Source organism: Anomaloglossus baeobatrachus, chromosome 8, assembly GCF_048569485.1.
Source record: "Anomaloglossus baeobatrachus isolate aAnoBae1 chromosome 8, aAnoBae1.hap1, whole genome shotgun sequence".
In the NCBI taxonomy this organism is placed as follows: Eukaryota; Metazoa; Chordata; class Amphibia; order Anura; family Aromobatidae; genus Anomaloglossus; species Anomaloglossus baeobatrachus.
This window is the reverse complement of record NC_134360.1, coordinates 96,511,655-96,533,932: the sequence shown is the minus strand read 5'-3', so window position 1 is coordinate 96,533,932 and position 22,278 is coordinate 96,511,655.

Below are 22,278 nucleotides of genomic sequence, written 5' to 3'. Positions count from 1 at the left end.
TGCTTTCTCCCAGCTCTGAAGTCTACATCCGCCCTGCACAGTATGGTGGAACTGAGATGGGTGAGTCTGCAGAGCTGTTCAGCCACACTATAGCCTGGGAATCAGAGGTCTGCTCCCAAGCTACAGTGAGTACAGACCAGGAAATGGTCTGCAGTGATGCCCAGAACCTTTGTGACTCTGATTCAGGCCGTGAGGACCAAGTTTCTGAGCATAATGTTGACCCTTTTTCACAAACTGTAACACCTGTTGTTATAGACAATGAGGAACATACTGATGACGATGAGACGCAGATACCAGATTAGGATGACGACTTAAATATTCGGTCAGGGCAAGAAGAGGCTCGGTCTGAGGGTGAGGGGAGTGCAAACACAACAATTGATGAGGAAGTTCTAGACCCCACCTACTGTCAACCCACAGTCAGGCACTCGAGGAGGTCAACAGAGGCGGTGGAGGAGGATGCAACCGACGACGAAGTTACCTTGCGCCTTCCTGGACAGAGTCGGAGCACTGGTAGCACGTCTACAACTGCATCCTCAGCCACCACTCTGCTTCTGAGCACTAGTCGGGGGGGCTCAGCAGGTCGCATGCCCTCTAAGCCTTGCCTAGCCTGGTCCTTTTTTGACATAGCAAAAGATCGCCCAAATTATGTGATCTGTAAAATTTGTCGTGATTCTGTTAGTAGAGGGCAAAACCTCAGCAGTTTGACAACTTCTTCCATGAATCGTCACATGACTAAATATCATATGTCCCAGTGGGAAGCTCACCGTGCTGCAATGCGGCCTAGCGGAGCGAACCATCCACCGCCTGCCCCTTCCAGTGCATCCGCACGCTCTTCATCTTCTAGGACTGTGGGGACAGCTGTCACACCTGGTTTTCCACGCACAACTTCCACCACTGTAACCGCAACAGGTAGTTTGCTTGGTAGGTCGTCAGTTGGTTTGGAAGGTGAAACAAGTGCGTGTGTACAGCTCTCTCAGACATCGATAGCACCAACGTTGGATGAAGGCAACATCATGTCTCCGCCTGCACTTTCCTCACAAACCTGCATTTTTCCAGGGACACCCTACTCAACACCGTCTACACACAGCAGCCAGATCTCTGTCCCTCAGATGTGCACAAATAAAAGGCCATTTCCTGCGACCCATGACAAAGCTAAGAGGTTGACTTTATCCCTCTGTAAGCTCTTGGCTACCGAAATGCTGCCTTTCCGCCTGGTGGATACACAGGATTTTAGAGACCTTATGTCTGTCGCTGTGCCCCAGTACCAGATGCCCAGTCGCCACTACTTCTCTAAGAAAGGTGTGCCCGCGCTACACCAGCATGTCACACACAACATCCCCGCTTCCTTGAGAAACTGTGTGTGAACGGGTGCATTTCACCACCGATACTTGGACCAGTAAGCATGGACAGGGACGTTACATGTCGCTGACTGGGCACTGGGTAACTATTGTGATAGATGGTGAAGGGTCTGCTGCACAAGTCTTGCCGTCCCCACGACTTGTGTGTCAATCCTCTGTCTGTCCAAGTTCCGCCACTGCTTCTGCCTCCTCCACCTCATCTGTGTCCTCCACCTCCGCCCCAAGCCTGCCTGGTCAGGCCACCAGCGTTCTCACTGCGCAGAAGGAAGCACGCACCCCTCATTACTATGCTGGCAGCAGAGCGCAACGGCATCAGGCGGTCTTTAGCTTGACATGTCTTGGGAATAGGAGTCACACAGCTGAGGAGTTGTGGTCAGCTCTGCGGTCCAAGTTTAATAAATGGTTGTCTCCACTCAACCTGCAGCCTGGTAAGGCCGTGTGCGACAATGCTGCAAACCTGGGTGTGGCCCTTCGCCTGGGCAAGGTGACACACGTGCCTTGTATGGCTCACGTGTTGAACCTTGTTGTCCAGCAATTCTTAACACACTATCCCGGCCTAGTTGGCCTTCTGACCAGGGCACGAAAACTGTCTGCTCACGTCCGCCGTTCAACCGCCGCAGCTAAGCGACTTGCATCGCTCCAGAAGTCTTTCGGCCTGCCGGTTCATCGCCTGAAATGCGATGTGGCGACACGCTGGAATTCGACTCTCCACATGTTACAGCGACTGTGGCAGCACCGCCGAGCCCTGGTGCAATACGTCATGACGTATAGCTTGGGCCAACGAGATGCAGAGGTGGGGCAGATCACCCTGATGGAGTGGTCTCAGATCAAGGACCTATGCACCCTTCTGCACAGTTTCGACATGGCGACGAATATGTTTAGCGCTGACAATCCTGGGGACGGTTAAGTATGGCGTATTTTTGAATGTGCTTGATGCAAATCTAGCTGTGAAGTGTACAACTAGGGCACAAGTGCTGCCACTGAATGGGTGGGTGTGTGTGGGGCACAATTTTTGGAAAAAAAGGGAGACTCCACTTGGAGTAACCCTTGCTTGCTGTGTTTTTTAAAAATGATCCAAGATGAACAGAGCTGGGATCAGGAAAGACTTTGCTACCTACCCCGGAGTCATCCTGGGGACGGTTAAGTATGGCGTATTTTTGAATGTGCTTGATGCAAATCTAGCTGTGAAGTGTACAACTAGGGCACAAGTGCTGCCACTGAATGGGTGGGTGTGTGTGGGGCACAATTTTTGGAAAAAAAGGGAGACTCCGCTTGGAGTAACCCTTGCTTGCTGTGTTTTTTAAAAATGATCCAAGATGAACAGAGCTAGGATCAGGAAAGACTTTGCTACCTTCCCCGGAGTCATCCTGGGGACGGTTAAGTATGGCGTATTTTTGAATGTGCTTGATGCAAATCTAGCTGTGAAGTGTACAACTGGGGCACAAGTGCTTCCACTGAAGGGGTGGGTGTGTCTGTGTGTGTGGCCCAATTTTTGGAAAAAAGGGAGAACTCCGCTTGGAGTCACCTTGTGGTGTTTTACATGATTTTAGAAGGGCGTGCCATGCCTATATCTGTGTCTCCTCCTCTTTTTCCTTGTCCAGCTCTTTTGTTTTTGCATGAGTATATGTCCTTGTCACTTTCCCATGTGTTTGTGTTGTGTTGTGAGTTGTTTGTCACCTTTTGGACACCTTTGAGGGTGTTTTCTAGGTGTTTTTATGTGTTTGTGATTGCCTGCCATTGTTTCCTATGCGGTTCGAGTTCGGTTCGTCGAACGTTCGACGAACCGAACTCGAACGAATCCTCCGTTCGGCGAACCGAACTCGAGCCGAACCGGGACCGGTTCGCTCATCTCTACTCACCACCACCCCACTGCCTCTCCTTTAACAGAGTGACGTGGCCCCTGGTCCAGAGGCGCTTGTGCCACCGACAACCCCAGCCCAGACCTCGAGCGGCTCGGCCTGAGCAGCGGAGAAGCGGCCGGCCCCTCTCAGAGCGGTACACATCGACTCTTCTGGCGTCACGAACAGGATTCGGACAGTCCACTTACCTGTGGAAGTGCGCCTTCGAGGTTTCCGTCAGCGGCGTCCTGCCGAAAAATTTGAAGTTCCGCCATCTTGGTGCGAAAGTTTCCCGCTCGAGTCGTCTTCCCCGAGCAGTGAAGGCGGGAAAGTGAAGCCCCGCCCCTGAAAGAGAGGTGCGAAAAGAAAACCAAGGGGGAGGCGGGCGAGAAGGCTGCCTGATGTAACCGAGCAGATAAAAAGGCAGGGACTCCAGGACCCTGCATCAGTTCCGTTCCTGGACCACGTCGGTGCAGAAGCAGCATGTCCGCCCCATTCGAGCAGCCCGAGGATCCAGAGCCCGCGCCCGGAACCGCGGCGTGGATGAGAGCTGACTCGACGACTTACTGACTGACTGACGGCGGAGATTTATCAGCGTCACCGGAGTCAGATACACCTCTTGATGGAGCGGTGGACCGCAGAGGTGGAAGCGCTGGCTGCGATCGCCCGGGTGCACGAGATGGAGGCCGAGTTGGAGGAGCTGGTGAGTGACCCACGCCTCTATGTCCCGCAGGGACCGGCCGCTGCGGCTGAGAGACCCGGTCTACCCCTGGCCCTTATACGGTCTCCGCTGTCGCCCGTGGGACCCGCCACTGCTGATCTGCCCAGCCTGCTGCCCCCTGCCATGGCGGCGGGGCCCAAAGCGCCAATTCCGGAAGGTCCGAAGGTCGGGGTGGCTGAAGGAGCAGCCGGCCTGGAGGTTACGGCAGCTGACGACAACCCGCTGGATGCAGAGAAAGAGTTGGCCCCGACAGCACACCTGGCCCAGAGGGAAGTGAGGCCCAGCCGAGCAGGGACTGATAGCAGCGACTCCGGTCCCGATACGGAGCCGGTCTCAGGGTCGGAGGAGGCCGACGAAAGTCTCCTTGATGGCAGTGCTCCGACGGCCAAGTACATCCCGAGTTACGGGGGAAATGGATACCGGATGGCCCTTTCCCACCAGGCCTGTTGCATGCTGGAGATGTTTGAGGCGGAGGATGAATCCGCGTCGGAGGAAGAGCTGGAGTAAGCTGGTAGCTCGTTGGCTATAAAAATGACCCGTCCCTGTTGGGACTTGTGTTTAACCCCCGTTAAACTTGTTTCGTAAGTGACTGCTCATGGACAAGGCCGTGGACTTGCTGGCCACCCAAAAACTTTTGGGCTTGTAAATATTGCCCTATCTGCCCCCTTTAACATGCCTTCCCGTCCCGTTAGCCTCCAGAGAGGCAGATTGGAGGAAGGACCCGCAGCAGAGCAGGCTGGGGTTCGGTCACCACCAGAACCGGTAACCAACCTCCGGGGAGCCCTTTGACAACTGCCGGGTGCGCCGCACTGTACCCATTCCCGCCTGGGTGATCTGGCCATGTTCCTGTTACCGGACTGGGAAAAAGGGGTGCTGACCATTTCTTAGGGGCAGCATCAAGGCTAGATTGTTTGGGTGGGAAAGGCGGAAGGACATGAACCCGTTGCGTTTAATAAAGTTATGCAACGTTAAAGCAAAATGCCTCCCGTTATGGGAAGACCTTCAGTAACCATAGTTTGTACAAATGTTATTATAATTGTAAATGTTTCCCGTTTTCCCGTTTTACAGTTGAAAGATAAAAATAAACCGGAGTTGGTTGGGCAGCCCGCGGACGATCTGCATTAAACAAAGGGGGTATGTGACGCCCTGGACCCCAGGGGTCACAGGTAACAGCACCTACCACATTACACACACACCCCCATCCCCTGTGAGGACACACCCGGCACCCGAAAAGGAGACCTGATGCCTCCCTCAGGGCCAGTAGGGCACACCAGGTGGGCGGAGTCAGGCAGAAAGACACGCCCACAGAGGAGACTACTGCCCTGAGGCAGGAAATACAAACAGAACAGTTCTAGAGTGGACAGTGAGTGGTAGGGGAGCCAAGCTGTCAGGGACCCGGGGTGGAGCCTGGGCCCCTTGAAACGTCAGGCAGGCAGACGGTGGTGGCCATCTACAGGAGTACCGATACAGCAACCGGCGGAACCATAGAGACCAGGCCTGGGTTGGAACCCACCGGCCCTGAACCGGGGAGTCAACCATGTACCGGAGCACCAGAAACCGGGTACTAAGACCCCGTGCTAGCTTAGAAGCCACTGAGTTTAGGCAAATTGACTGATTGCTGGCTGGACCTCACGGGTTCATCCACACCCAAAGTCCCGAAAGAAGGCAAAAGCCCACCAATTCCGGGTCAGTGCCACCGCCAAGGGCCAAACACCCGACGGGCCAGCGCCTGCGGGCAACAGAGGGCTCCTCCGGCAGCTCAACGCCGGGGAGCGGGCTACCACTGCCCAGGCAGGGGAGCCGAAAAATGACAACAAGAGGTGCAAGGGAAAAGGGGTTACCATCAACCTCACAGGAGACATCAGCAGCCGGCTGCGGGACCCGACCATACCCGAACTTTGGTTTACCAGTGACTCTGAATGTGAATTAATCGTGAGTACACCAGTGCCATCCGGGCACGACACAGCACCGCAGCACGGCACCCTGCACCCCGACAACAACTTCAGTGCTCAAGTCCCCACACCGGGCCCCGGGACACCCCGCTCCTACCCACGGAGGGGCTAACATCTAGGCTGCGGCCGCAACACCGATCCCGGATGAGCCCGCCTTCACTCCAGCCGCAGCGGTGGTGCATCCCGTCACCACGACCCGTGGGTGGCGTCACGACCCGTTAGACGACCGCGCGGCCCTCCCCAGCTGCGCGCCTCGTCCCACCTCACCACCACCCCACTGCCTCCCCTTTAACAGAGCGACGTGGCCCCCGGTCCGGAGGCGCTTGTGCCACCGACAACCCGAGCCCGAGCCCGAGAAGCGGCCGGGCCCCTCTCAGGGCAGTACATTAGTATCCCAGACAATTTTAGTATGCCACTAAAAGTGTCAGCACTGTTTGCAATTAAAATTGCGTAGCAATAATGGGCAGGTATGGAGAATGCACACGTGCTGTAGGTAGCTGGACAGCAAAGGAACACTAAGTTAGTATCCCAGACAATTTTAGTATGCCACTAAAAGTGTCAGCACTGTTTGCAATTAAAATTGCGTAGCAAAAATGGGCAGGTGTGTAGAATGCACAGGTGCGGTAGCTAGCTGGACAGCAAAGGAACAATAAGTTAGTATCCCAGACAATTTTAGTATGCCACTAAAAGTGGCAACACTGTTTGTAATTAAAATTGCGTAGCAAAAATGGGCAGGTGTGGAGAATGCACAGGTGCTGTAGGTAGCTGGACAGCATAGCAACACTAAGTTAGTATCCCAGACAATTTTAGAATGCCACTAAAGGTGTCAGCACTGTTTGCAATTAAAATTGCGTAGCAAAAATGGGCAGGTGTGTAGAATGCACAGGTGTGGTAGCTAGCTGGATAGCAAAGGAACACTAAGTTAGTATCCCAGACAATTTTAGTATGCCACTAAAAGTGTCAACACTGTTTGCAATTAAAATTGCGTAGCAAAAATGGGCAGGTGTGGAGAATGCACAGGTGCTGTAGCTAGCTGGACAGCAAAGAAACACTAAGTTAGTATCCCAGATAATTTTAGTATGCCACTAAAAGTGTCAGCACTATTTGCAATTAAAATTGCGTAGCAAAAATTGGCAGGTGTGGAGAATGTACAGGTGCTGTAGATAGCTGGACAGCAAAGGAACACTAAGTTAGTATCCCAGACAATTTTAGTATGCCACTAAAAGTGTCAGCACTGTTTGCAGTTAAAATTGCGTAGCAAAAGTGGGCAGGTGTGGAGAATACACAGGTGCTGTGGGTAACTGGACAGCAAAGGAACACTAAGTTAGTATCCTAGACAATTTTAGTATGCCACTAAAAGTATCAGCACTGTTTGCAATTAAAATTGCGTAGCAAAAATGGGCAGGTGTGTAGAATGCACAGGTGTGGTAGCTAGCTGGATAGCAAAGGAACACTAAGTTAGTATCCCAGACAATTTTAGTATGCCACTAAAAGTGTCAACACTGTTTGCAATTAAAATTGCGTAGCAAAAATGGGCAGGTGTGGAGAATGCACAGGTGCTGTAGGTAGCTGGACAGCATAGCAACACTAAGTTAGTATCCCAGACAATTTTAGAATGCCACTAAAAGTGTCAGCACTGTTTGCAATTAAAATTGCGTAGCAAAAATGGGCAGGTGTGTAGAATGCACAGGTGCGGTAGCTAGCTGGATAGCAAAGGAACACTAAGTTAGTATCCCAGACAATTTTAGTATGCCACTAAAAGTGTCAACACTGTTTGCAATTAAAATTGCGTAGCAAAAATGGGCAGGTGTGGAGAATACACAGGTGCTGTAGCTAGCTGGACAGCAAAGGAACACTAAGTTAGTATCCCAGATAATTTTAGTATGCCACTAAAAGAGTCAGCACTATTTGCAATTAAAATTGCGTAGCAAAAATTGGCAGGTGTGGAGAATGTACAGGTTCTTTAGGTAGCTGGACAGCAAAGGAACACTTAGGGTATGTGCGCACGTTGCTTTTTACCTGCTTTTTTGCTGCTTTTTCTTCTGCGCTGTTTAATGCCAAAATGGATGTGTTCTTCTATTCAAGCAAAGTCTATGGGAATTTGGGTTTCTTGTTCACACTATGTTGTTCAAAATGCTGCCTTTTTGTGGCAGAACTTTAGTCAAAAACTCAGCTTTGCAGTGCAAAACCCAAATGGCAAAAACAATTGACATGTTGCTTCTTTGAAAAGCTGAGTTTTTGACCAAAGTTCTGCCTCAAAAAGGCAGCATTTTGAACAACATAGTGTGAACAAGAAACCCAAATTCCCATAGACTTTGCTTGAATAGAAGAACACATCCATTTTGGCATTAAACAGCGCAGAAGAAAAAGCAGCAAAAAAGCAGGTAAAAAGCAGGTAAAAAGCAACGTGCGCACATACCCTATGTTAGTATCCCAGACAATTTTAGTATGCCACTAAAAGTGTCAACACGGTTTGCAATTAAAATTGCGTAGCAAAAATGGGCAGGTGTGTAGAATGCACAGGTGCTGTAGCTAGCTGGACAGCAAAGGAACACTAAGTTAGTATCCCAAACAATTTTAGTATGCCACTAAAAGTGTCAGCACTGTTTGCAATTAAAATTGCGTAGCAAAAATGGGCAGGTGTGTAGAATGCACAGGTGCTGTAGCTAGCTGGACAGCAAAGGAACACTAAGTTAGTATCCCGGACATTTTTAGTATGCCACTAAAAGTGTCAACACTGTTTGCAATTAAAATTGCGTAGGAAAAATGGGCAGGTGTGCAGAATGCACAGGTGCTGTAGCTAGCTGGACAGCAAAGGAACACTAAAGGCCACTTTACACGCTGCGATATCGGTACCGATATTGCTAGCGTGGGTACCCGCCCCCATCGGTTGTGCGACACGGGCAAATCGCTGCCCGTGGCGCACAACATCGCCCAGACCCATAACACTAATTACCTGCCCTGCGACGTCGCTATGACCGGCGAACCGCCTCCTTTCTAAGGGGGCGGTCCGTGCGGCGTCACAGCGACGTCACTAAGTGGCCGCCCAATCAAAGCGGAGGGGCGGAGATGAGCGGGACGTAACATCCCTCCCACCTCCTTCCTTACGCATTGCGGGCGGCGGCAGGTAAGGTGAGGTTCCTTGTTTCTGCGGTGTCACACGTAGCGATGTGTGCTGCCGCAGGAACGACGAACTACATCGTACACGCTGCAGCAGCGATATTTGAGAAGTGACCCCCATGTCACCGATGAGCGATTTTGAATGTTTTTGCGACGATTCAAAATCGCACATAGGTGTCACACACAACGACATCGCTAATGCGGCCGGATGTGCGACACAAATTCCGTAAACCCAACGACATCGCATTAGCGATGTAGTAGCGTGTAAAGTGGCCTTAAGTTAGTATCCCAGACAATTTTAGTATGCTACTAAAAGTGTCAGCACTGTTTGAAATTAAAATTGTGTAACAAAAATGGGCAGGTGTGGAGAATGCACAGGTGCTGTAGGTAGCTGGACAGCAAAGGAACACTAAGTTAGTATCCCAGACAATTTTAGTATGCCACTAAAAGTGTCAGCACTGTTTGCAATTAAAATTGTGTAACAAAAATGGGCAGGTGTGGAGAATGCACAGGTGCTGTAGGTAGCTGGACAGCAAAGGAACACTAAGTTAGTATCCCAAACAATTTTAGTATGCCACTAAAAGTCTCAGCACTGTTTGCAATTAAAATTGCGTAGCAAAAATGGGCAGGTGTGTAGAATGCACAGGTGCTGTAGCTAGCTGGACAGCAAAGGAACACTAAGTTAGTATCCTAGACAATTTTAGTATGCCACTAAAAGTATCAGCACTGTTTGAAATTAAAATTGCGTAGCAAAAATGGGCAGGTGTGGAGAATGCACAGGTGCTGTAGCTAGCTGGACAGCAAAGGAACACTAAGTTAGTATCCCAGACAATTTTAGTATGCCACTAAAAGTGTCAGCACTGTTTGCAATTAAAATTGCGTAGCAAAAATGGGCAGGTGCGGAGAATGCACAGGTGCTGTAGGTAGCTGGACAGCAAAGGAACACTAAGTTAGTATCCCAAACAATTTTAGTATGCCACTAAAAGTGTCAGCACTGTTTGCAATTAAAATTGCGTAGCAAAAATGGGCAGGTGTGCAGAATGCACAGGTGCTGTAGGTAGCTGGACAGCAAAGGAAGCCTCACTTTCTATCCCTGCCAATGAAAAAATGCACCAAGGAATTGCCTGAGCTGATGTAGCCAGACGCTGTTATATAAAACCCTGCACAGCATTGGCACGGACCTGCCTAGCAACAATGGCTATGAACGCCTGTAATGCAGCCCTGAAAAGGGCTGAAATTAGAAGTAGTCCCTAATCCCTAAAGCGATGTGTAGATTGCACTGTATGTCTATAGCGCACACAGCAGCAGCGGGAACGGGAGCGGTGACTGTCACCCACCCGCAGCAGAGAGATAATGGCGGCGATGGGGAAATAGCTGTGTCTTATAAGGCAAGGACATATGACATGTACAGCCTATGACACATGCCCTTGCTTGTCTGGCAAAAATCCACTTTGCTGTGTGTGTCTGTGATTGGCTGACAGCCTGGCCCGCCCCACTGTACGCGCGGTTAGGAAAAAAAAAAATGGCGATCGCCATTCTTTCAGCACTTAGCAGCAGCACTGATCTAAACCCCGTCTCCCCCGCACACTATACGCTGAATTTTGATAATATTATGATTCACAGTGACTCACACTATTACAGTGAAAAACCAGCTAGTAACTAGCTACGCTTTTTGGTGATCGAACCGTTCTCGAACGTAACTCGAACTAACAAACTTTTAGCAAATCGTTTGAGTTCGTCGAACGACTCGAACACCCCCCAAAATCATTCGAACATGAAATTGGCGAACCGTTCGACTCGAACATCGCTCATCTCTACTCAGCAGTCAAGATCAGTTTGTTATCGGCTGCTGCATTCTGCATATGCAGCAATCTGTATGACAAAGCTCATTTGATTAGACAGAGCTTTGTTTTCTCAGTCGCTGCTGATGCAGAGCAGAACAGCCACAGTTGCAAACTCATCTCAACTGACCTTGACTTCAAAACAGGCCCTGACTGCTTTAATTATCTAGTTCACCAGTCGTGGGCTGAGCACTCACTGTGCTCCTGCATTGCTCCAAGAGGAAGCAGCAGTGGGGAAGCAGCAGTGGGGATGAAATTTTGTGCCCCTCATAGCATTTTATGTTTCTTGCAACAGCCCATATAGGCACCTGCCACACTATGTACATGATTCAGGAATACTGATAAATGGCTACTCAAGATAAACATCATCCATCTCCTGGACCTCATTCAGACATCCATTTTTTTCTCATATATATAAAAAATAATTAATTTTCATCAGTGTGCTGGATTGGATTTCCAGCAGTTTTTACCAAATTGTGATTTTCTTGTATGCAAAAAACAAAAAATGCAAATCTTCTACATATTACAATGTTAAAAGCACACAGTTTACACAAGGACACAGATTGCACAAGGATAGCATAGACTTCTATGGGGGATTTTCATTCCATGACTTGGATCACAAACAGACATGTTTACGTGGATTTTTTTGCAAGACTGTCTGCAAAGAAAAAACAGACTGCAACGAAAAATAAACAAACAAACATGTGAACAGCAGCATAGACTATAAAGAGGATGTGTTATACTTGTAAAAAAATGAAACAGCACATAAAGTTGAAACATGGATGTCTGAATGAGGCTTTAAAGGGAACCTGTCAGGTGCAATACGCACCCAGAACCACAAGCAGTTCTGGGTGTATTTTGCTAATCTCTGCCTAACTGTCCCTGTATCTAGTAGCATAGATAAAGAGATCTTTAGCTAAAGTATTTCTAAAATTCTTTTATGATATGCTAATGAGTGTGAGGACTAGTCCCAAGGGCGTTAGTTCCTGTGCTCATTCTGCTCTCTTAGCATGTTAGGACACACACAGGGATGTGCTGCCATGCTATTCAATGCAGCATCATCAGTGGTGAGGCGGGTACTTGTCTCTGCTGTTATCACTGATCAGAAGTCCTGATACACTAGACCTCTTTGAAGCCAGGACTGCGCATAATCGGAAGTGTCGGGGACTTTTGATCAACGGTGACAGCGGACACAGGTATGTACCTCATTGCTGATGATGCTGCATTGAATAGCATGTTAGCATGTCCCTATGCTCGCATGAGTGGTTTGCATACAAAAAAGTACCCGAACTCCGAACATGTTTTGTGTAAAGTCTGTTTTGTACAAACACCGAACCTTCGGTTTGCTCATCTGTACACGTGACGTTAGCTCCGCAGCTGATACCGCACAACAGGAGCAGCTCCAGAGACTCTGCAATGGACCAGGGGGGCTTTTTATAATAAACTAGCTGTAGTACTCAATGTTGCCCTGGATAGTAACTGTCTCCCTCCCAGTCTCTTTCTGCCTCTCTCTGTCTGTCTCTCTCTGTCTGTGTTTGTCTCTCTCTCTATCTCTTTGTCAGTCTGTCTCTTTCTATCTGTCTATAAGAGCCCAGGCCGCTGTGACTATGTGAAAAACAATTTATAATACTTACCTAACGGTCGGGCTGTGGTGGAATTGAGTCACGGAAGCGTCTCCGTTGTCCGGTGCCGCCTCTTTCGGCCATCTTCGTCCTCCTTCTTCTGAAGCCTGTGTGTATGACGCGTCTACGTCATACACACTCGCCAAGTCTTGCGCAGGCGCACTACAATACTTTGATCTGCCCTGCTCAGGGCAGATAAAAGTGCGCCTGCTCAGGACCTGAATGCCGGCAAGTGTGGATGAAGTCAGACGCGTCATGCACCACGGCTTCAGAAGAAGGCGGACGAATATGGCAGAAAGAGGCGGCGCCGGCACCGGACAACGGAAACGCCTCCGTGACTCAATTCCATGGCAGTGCGACCGTTAGTTAAGTATTATAAAGTGTTTTTTATGTAGTCACAGCGTCCTGGGCTCTTATATACAGCATGTTAGAATGCTGTATATAAGAGCCCTGTGGTGGTGGCCGCAGCTTATACGCCAAAACAAGTGATGACAGGTTCCCTTTTTAAGCCTTTCTCCCTCACTTGCTGGACAGTGGTGTAATGCTGTGGTAGTTTGGTGTGGTCAGAGAGCAGTGACGTCCTGGATCCACACCAGATTTTCCTGCTGCACATTACAGAAGCATTGCTACACATCCGTCCCATCCACCTCGTGTGTTGTCAGAGTCTACTCCACATATTGTGGCTGTCTGCTGCGGCTGTTTAAGCTGAGGAACCTGCCTGAGCTGGTTGAAACCAGTTTTATCTAGTTCCTTCCACTTGCAAGCAGCTGCTGCGTGCTGTTTCCTGCTAAACAAAGAAACAGTGACATTGCCAGTGCCTAACAAACAGCCTGAGCTTCTCAGTGAGGCAACCCAGGCCTGACAGGAATACAGTCACCTCAGCTCCTAGGGGCAGAACGTTCTGGAAACTGAGAATTAATTGCCCGGAGTGATCATACTCTGCTTATAAGGAACACCCAAATGCTGGGGACAGTCAGCCCCGAAGATGGGGATTTACATTGGGAATTTTGGGGAAATTATATCAGTTGTTAGAGGGGCTAAACAGTCGCCTTCTAGTAACCATATTGTACTGTAAATGCGGAATTTGCATTCATCAGTTTCTAAAATCTCTGCTTGCTGTCAGTGAATGAGATGATTCTTATTGGCAGTCGATGGCTTTTGTACATGCCTTTTATCTTAGCAGCATAACCTGCACTCCTGCCCTTACAGCTTACCACAATATACCTCTTTTATATATTTAAAACAGAGGACACCGATTCATGGCAGCATTGCTGACAATGTTGTGTAGCCGTTACTAATGTTAGGCTAGGGTCAGACTTATTTGTGACTCATACGAGGATCGCAACACACCGGACCAGCCACCATCTCTCCTGACAGAAGTGGGTCAGCTGCATAGAAATACATGAGTCTGACTGGCTCCTGCCAGTCTTGGCAATGCGATCTTCCTGCAAGTCACACATAAGTCTGACTGCAGCCTTAGCGGCACAGTAGAGGCGACTGTGCTATCCCCCGGCGTCTACATACACATGCATGCTCTGTTCAGCCGAGCATGCGCTTGTTCTAAATGAGAGTAGAGTGAGACGCTATCAGACACCTGTGGATAACAGAAGAACAAAAGATTGTCTTGTCCTTCTCTCCACTGGCGTCATCTGGTTGCCTTTAATGATTCTCGCCTATGGAGAAATAAATCATATTGGTTGAATATTTAATAATATTGCAAAAAACACCCAACAATTTATAATTTATTTTTTTTTTAAATGAAATTAAGCAAAGGGTAATACAAAGCAATAAAGACTTGTCAGAGCCTGTAACAGCAGAGTCTTCAATGAGAAAATCCTATTATTCATCAGTCGTCAGCATCTTAGCTGTCCCCTCCCAGAGCTGATTACTCATTGTTAAACTCTGTCCTTCATACATGTTGTGTTAAAACTCAAGTTCTGCAAGTGCTGCACATATTACAGTGTATAATAGTGAATATGTGCATGTAGAATGGACGCCCATCTGCTCCCGCAGGGATAATGATTGATCCACATACAGTCGGTGCTTGTCAGGGTAATCATCTCTCGATGGTGTGGCCTGAATTACAGAGGCTTGAAGTTTATATGACTTCCTGATCACTGGGGTCTAACAGCTCCTAGCCCCAGCGATCATGAGAATCGGGGCTCTAAAGAAGTGGTGGTCAATCAGTGCTCGGACACCTCATTCATTCTTATTGGGACTGTCGGAGATAGGCAGGTCTCCAGGATTCCCATAAGCATGGGTAGAGCGGATGACCAAATCTTGGGATTGGTGGGGTCCCAGCAGATGGGCGCTTAGTGATCAGGAAGTTATTCCCTATCCAATGGATAAGGCAGCGCTACCAGACATGAGAATATCCCTTTATCAAGAATGAGGCTGACAATATGACTAACGTCTGCATGTATTGCTGTGGAGAAGCTGCAAAGTGTCTATGTTTATTCATTAGCAATAAAACAGAAGCATGTAGAGGATATGTTTCATCTGTACGTGTTACATGTGCATGATACATGATATGACTGCAGCGTGCTGAGGAGGGATAGCTTTTCATCCATGTCATATGTAAGGGTGTGACAGGCCGGACATGCTGCACATTTCTTTTTTGTAGGTCATAGGGAGGTTGTATATTATATCTGTGTGACTCATCTGTAATGTGGGGGAGGGGCACGGACTCTGCTGCTCCTGATCCCCCTGTATAAGGAGGAGGCACCGGCTGTTTATTACACACTTACATAGTGAGGGAGTGGCGTTATCTGTGTCTTTCTGAGCTGTTTGTGTGCTGCTCATGTTTCTAGCTTTGTGGTGGGGGAGGGATAGGCTCAGCGCTCAGGATTCTGCTCTGAGCCTCTGATCTGTGTGGGGGAGGGTCGGCTTATTTCCTCTCACTTGCTCATGCAACGCTCAACACTGGGGGAAGGGAGGACTCTGTCCGTGTTCCTGTAACGATTATTTTCTGAGTCTGCTGCTGTTTCTAGAACATTCTGCTTTGATTTCTAGACCAATCTGATTGATTGTTAAAATCCTACATGAAATATTCAGTGATTCCCTATATCTGGGTGGTAACACACAGCTCTCTTCTCCTGTAACACTTTTCACATTCCATGCAAGTAGATTAGGGGATTGCAATGACAATGATGTAATACAAAATAATCAATCAATAATAAATAATAAGTCATGGGAAAACAAAACACAAGTAAAAAATGTTTCCCTCTAATCTCTTTTTTTAGAAAAGGAAAAATTTGCAGTACACACTAAACATGTGCACAAACCATTAGGGCTGATGGAAGCCACATGCTATACATTGCCTGCTATGTAATGGTTGCACATATATTCCTATTTGGAGGCTTCAAACACACAAAGGCTCCCCATTCCCTGTAGCTTGCCTTTGTGCTGTATTCACAAGTAGGTGGGGATATTTTTCCATTTTGAGAATTGAAGGAAGATATTATTCACTTTAAGAAAATTGTGTGTTATGTAATAGCCATAATATATATTTCATAAATATCATAGATTGGACTTTTAACCCCTTTAGGACGAAGCCAGTTTTGTACTTAATGACCAGGCCATTTTTTGCAATTCTGACCAGTGTCACTTTATGAGGTCATAACTCTGGAACGCTTCAACGGATCCCGGTGATTCTGACATTGTTTTTTCGTGACATATTGTACTTCATGATAGTTATAAATTTAGAACGATATTTTTTGCTTTTATTTGTGAAAAAATCGGAAATTTGATGAAAATTTTGAAAATTTTGCAATTTTCAAACTTTTAATTTTTATGCCCTTAACCCAGAGAGTTATGTCACACAAAACAGTTAATAAATAACATTTCCCACATGTCTACTTTACATTAGCGCAATTTCTGAAACAAAATGTTTTGGGGTTAGGAAGTTAGAAGGGGTCAAAGTTCATCAGCAATTTCCCATTTTTTCAACAAAATTCACAAAACCATTTTTTTAGGGACCACATCACATTTGAAGTGACTTTGAGAGGCCTAAGTGACAGAAAATACCTAAAAGTGACACCATTCTCAAAACAGCACCCCTCAAAGTACTCAAAACCACATCCAAGAAGTTTATTAACCCTTCAGGTGCTTCACAGGAACTAAAGCAAAGTGGAATGAAAAAAAGCAAAAAATAAAATTTTACCTAAAATGTTGCTCTACCCCAAATTTGTTCACTTTTAGAAGAAATAACACAACAAAATGAACCCCAAAACTTGTTACCCACTTTCTTATGAACGCGCCGATACCCCACATGTGGTCAGAAACCTTTGTTTGGACAAATGGGAGGGCTCGGAACAGAAGGAGCAATATTTGAATTTTGGAAAGCAAATTTGGCTGAAATAGATTGCGGGCACCATGTTGCATTTACATGTCCGCCAAGGTACCTAAACAGCAGAAACCCCTTACAAGTGACACCATTTTGGAAACTAGACCCCTTAAGGCTTCTATCTAGGGGTATAGTGAGCATTTTGGATCCACAGGTACTTCACAGATTTTGATAACGTTACGTTGTCACATTGAAAATTTTCATTTTTTTCTCAAAAATGTTGCTTTAGCATCAATTTTTTCACTTTTTCAAGAGGTAATTCCAAAAATGTGACCCCAATGTTTGTTACCCACTTTTTTATGAGCGCGGTGATACCTCACTTGTGGTCTGAAACCTTTGTTTGGAGAAATGGGAGGGCTTGGAACGGAAGGAGCAATATTTGAATTTTGGAAAGGAAATTTGGCTGAAAAAGATTGCGGGCACCATGTCGTATTTGGAGGACCCCTAAGGTACGTAAACAGCAAAAAAACACCACAAGTGACCCCATATTGGAAACTAGGCCCCTCAAGGAATTTATCTTGATGTTTGGTGAGTACCCTGAACCCCCAGGTGCTTTACAGAAGTTTATAACGTTGAGCCATGAAAATAAAAAAATAAAATTTTACCACAAAATTGTTACTTCAACCAGGTAGCTTTTTTTTTCACAAGGGTAACAGGAAAAAAATCACCATGAAATTTATTGCGCAATTTCTCCTGAGTTTGTTGATATCTTGTATGTGGTGGAAATCAACTGTTTGGGCACACTACAGGGCTCAGAAGAGAAGGAGTGCAATTTGACTGCAAAATTGGCTGGAATCAATAGCGGACGCCATGTTGCATTAGGAGAACCCCTGAGGTGCCTAAGCAGTGGAGGTCCCCCACAAGTGACCCCATTCTGGAAATAAGACCCCTCAAGGCTTTAATCTAGGTGTATATTGAGCATTTTGAATCCACGAATACTTCACAGAATTTGATAAGCTTAGGTTGCCATATTGAAATTTTCATTTTTTTCACAAAAATGTTGATTTAGCGACACATTTTTCACTTTTTCAAGAGGCAACAACAAAACGTGTACCCCACAGGTTGTTATCTAATTTCTTGTGAGCGCAGGGATACCACACATGTGGCCAAAAACCTTTGTTTGGATAAATGGGAGGGCTTGGAATGGAAGGAGCACCATTTGAATTTTGGAAAAGTTGAAGTAAATTGCGCGCACCATGTCACATTAGCAGGGCCCCTTGGGCACCTATACATCAGAAACCCCCCACAAGTGACCTCATTTTGGAAACTGGACCCCTCAAGGATTTTATTCAGGAGTATAGTAAACATTTTGAATCCACAGGTACTTCACAAAACTGTTGCTGTATCAAAAAATTTCTCACTGTTAAGGGGGCTTTACACGCTGCGACATCGCTAATGCGGAGTCGTTAGGGTCACGGAATTGGTGACGCACATCCGGCCGCATTAGCGATGTTGCTGCGTGTGACACCGATGAGCGATTTTGCATCGTTGCAAAAACGTGCAAAATCGCTCATCGGTGACATGGGGGTCCATTCTCGATTATCGTTACTGCAGCAGTAACGATGTAGTTCGTCGCTCCTGCGGCAGCACACATCGCTATGTGTGACGCCGCAGGAACGAGGAAGCTCCCCTTACCTGCCTTTCATGTGACACTAAAGGATGCCTAGCCTTGTATTTAGCCCAAAAAAAAAAAAAGAATTAAAATAAATGACGTGGAGTCCCCCCTATTTTTGATAGCCAGCTAGGGTAAAGCAGACAGCTGTAGCCTGCAAACCACAGCTGACAGCTTCATCTTGTCTGGTGATCAATTTGGAGGGCTCCCCAAGCTGTTTTTTTTTTTTAATTATTTATAAATAAATAATTAAAAAAAACAAACAAACGTGGGGTCCCCCCAAATTAGATCACCAGCCAAGGTGAAGCTGACAGCTGGGGTCTGGTATTCTCAGGATGGGAAGAGCCACGGTTATTGGACTCTTCCCAGCCTAAAAATAGCAGGCCGCAGCCGCCCCAGAAGTGGCGCATCCATTAGATGCGCCAATTCTGGCGCTTCGCCCCAGCTCATCCCGCGCCCTGGTGCGTTGGCTAACGGGGTAATGAATGGGGTTGATACCAGGTGTGTAATGTCACCTGGCATCAAGCCCAGCAATTAGTTATGTCACGGCGTCTATCAGATACCCGACATAACTAATTGACAGTAATAAAAAAAAAATTGACAACAAAAAAAAATTTATTTGAAAAAACACTCCCCCAAACATTCCCTGATTGACCAATTTATTGAAAAGAAAAAAAAAAAATCCACAATAATCCATTTGGACGTCCCACGTCGCCTCTGGACCTTCTAGAATATGGGGGACACGTTCAGGGAACGTATCCCCCATTTTCTAGGAGGGCAGACCCTCCATTTTAGGAGAGTGGGTGCAAAGAATCTGCACCCACCCTCCCCAGGTCACAGCTGCACAGTGCTGAGCAGCAGCAGCGTCTCTGAACACAGGAAGCTGACAGCTGCGCTCTGCACATGTGACCGGAGTCTGCTGAGAAGGAGCCGGAGGAGGGGGCCGCGGGGGATCAGCGCTCCGGTATGTATGACACCGGGGGACACCGGGGGACACCAGGGGGGGGTAGGGGGGGACCCGGCGGGGCCTAGGGAGCAGGTTTCTGTCGTATGTGTTATGGCACATACGACAGAAACCATAGGAACAGTGGAAATGCGGCCGGCGCGCTGCTGTGATCGCCGGTGCGCGCGGCCATCTTGGATTTTCGGGAGGGGGTTGGGGGTCGGGGGGGGCACTTTGGGGACACCGGGGGACCGGAGGGAACCGGGAAAAAGATTTATCTCCCATCTGGCATGTTTGATCATGCCAGATGGGAGATAAATCATTTTTTACCGGCGCGGTCATTTACTATAACTTGATGATCGGTATACGGTGTATACCGGTCATCAGGTGAGCGGGGACCGGAAAAACCGGCCCGAATCATGATCTCCAGGGTCTCAGCTACCCCCGGCAGCTGAGACCCCGGAAATTTTCTGACTCTGGGGGGCGCTAGACCCTTTTTTCCGACCGCCGTTAAAAAGCGGCGGATCGGAAAAAGTACCCTTATTTACCGCCGTTAAAAGGCGTATCGGCGGTCGTAAAGGGGTTAAATAAAAAAGCAAATCTACAAGCAACACTAATCCAAATAGTGAAACACCTGGGCTGCCTCCCATCAGGCCCCTTACCCAAACATACACATTTCTTGATAATTCAGCTCTCCAATTTATCTGCAAAAAACAAGGATAAGATCCGGTGTTGTATTATCCACACACAGCAGCGTTTCTGCTCCAACCAGTTGTTTGTTTTTTTTTGCTTGAAAAAGGTTCAAATAAGTTTGACCTGAAACATTACTTTCTGTGGACAATTATAACACCATATTTTTTTCTCTAATTAATTGGAATTCTGCCCTTTTTTAAAATTTGTGGATTTTTTAAATAGATGTAAAGAAATTAATACATTTTTGCACTTTATATTATGCTAGAAGTATATTATTAGCTAAACTTATGTTTATTACAAACATTAGACTAATTTATGGTATATGTATTACCACTAAAAAAAAAGTGCAAATAGTGGAGCTGACGCATTTCAGGATTACAGCAATTCATTGAGATATAGGTGGAAGTGTTATTTTCTCTTCTTAAGAAGCGCCCTCTAGTGGCAAAGTGTAACACCTGAGCATTTCTGCAGCCATTTTCTCTTTGTTATCTTTTTTGTCTCTAAAATGGCAATATATCCAACGTACAAGGAAATAGAATAAATATAAACTAATGATAGGAAACATCTAAATTAATGCTGTGACTATATGTATGATACAATATATATATACTTGACTGCAGCATGCTGGGGAGGGATAGCTTTTCATCCATGTCATATGTAAGGGTGTGACAGGCCGGACATGCTGCACATTTATTTTTGTAGGTCATAGGGAGGTTGTTTATTATATCTGTGTGACTCATCTGTAATGTGGGGGAGGGGCACGGACTCTGCTGCTCCTGATCCCCCTGTATAAGGAGGAGGCTCAGGCTCTTTTTATTACAGGCTTACATAGTGAGGGAGTGGCGTTATCTGTGTCTTTCTGAGCTGTTTGTGTGCTGCTCATGTTTCTAGCTTTGTGGTGGGGGAGGGATAGGCTCAGGGCTCAGGCTTCTCCTCTGAGCCTCTGATCTGTGTGGGGGAGGGTCGGCTTATTTCCTGTCACTTTCTCATGCAACACTCAACACTGGGAGAAGGGAGGACTCTGTCCGTGTTCCTGTAACGATTATTTTCTGAGTCTGCTGCTGTTTCTAGAACATTCTGCTTTGTTTTCTAGACCAATCTGATTGATTGTTAAAATCCTACATGAAATATTCAGTGATTCCCTATATCTGGGTGGTAACACACAGCTCTCTTCTCCTGTAACACTTTTCACATTACATGCAAGTAGATTACGGGATTGCAATGACAATGATGTAACTTGTAGACTGTGAGCCTTCGCGGGCAGGGACCTCTATCCTCCTGTACCTGTCTTGTATTGTTTATGAATATTGTACTTGTCCCTATTATGTATACCCCTTTCACATGTAAAGCGCCATGGAATTGATGGCGCTATAATAGTAAATAATAATAATAATAATTATAATAATAATATAATCAACCAGCAATAAATAATAAGTCGCGGGAAAAAACACAGCATTTTGCAGAATCAGCAAAGTGAATGAGACTTCTGAAATCTCGGGCACACGCTGCTTATTTTTACCTGCAGATTTGAAACTTCAGAGCATTTTTCAGATCTACAGCATGTCAATTTTAACACTTTTGCTTCATTTTTTACCTGTGGAAAATAATGGGGAAAAAGCACAAGTAAAAACACCCTTAGATTACACAGCATTTTTCCTGCCAATAGTCTATTTTTTGCAATAGAAAAATCTGCTAGACATGCTAAACGTGTGAACAAATCATAAGGGTTAATGGAAGCCACATGCTGTACATTGCCTGCTATGTAACTGGTTGCACATACACTGGAGATCAAAATTAGAGAACAGCACACAATTTCCTAAATGCTAAGGTCATTATTTCATCAACTGAGTTTATTCCAAAGTACATAATAAAAATGTAAATGAGATAAATGAAAAAGAACAGTGTTCAAAAATAGAGAACACTTTCAGATACCTGCAAGTTATTGGTGTTAATCTGTCATCTGGCACTAATTAACTTAATTATCTGACAATCCTAAAGGCCCTGTCACACACAGAGATAAATCTTTGGCAGATCTGTGGTTGCAGTGAAATCATGGACATATTGTTCCATTTGTACACAGCCACAAACCTGGCACTGATTGTCCATAATTTCACTGCAACCACAGATCTGCCGCAGATTTATCTCTGTGTGTGACAGGGCCTTAACTTTCCAGTTTGCACTGACTTTGCAAAAATGGTGTGGAGTTCCAACGTGACTGAAACCCTACGGCAGC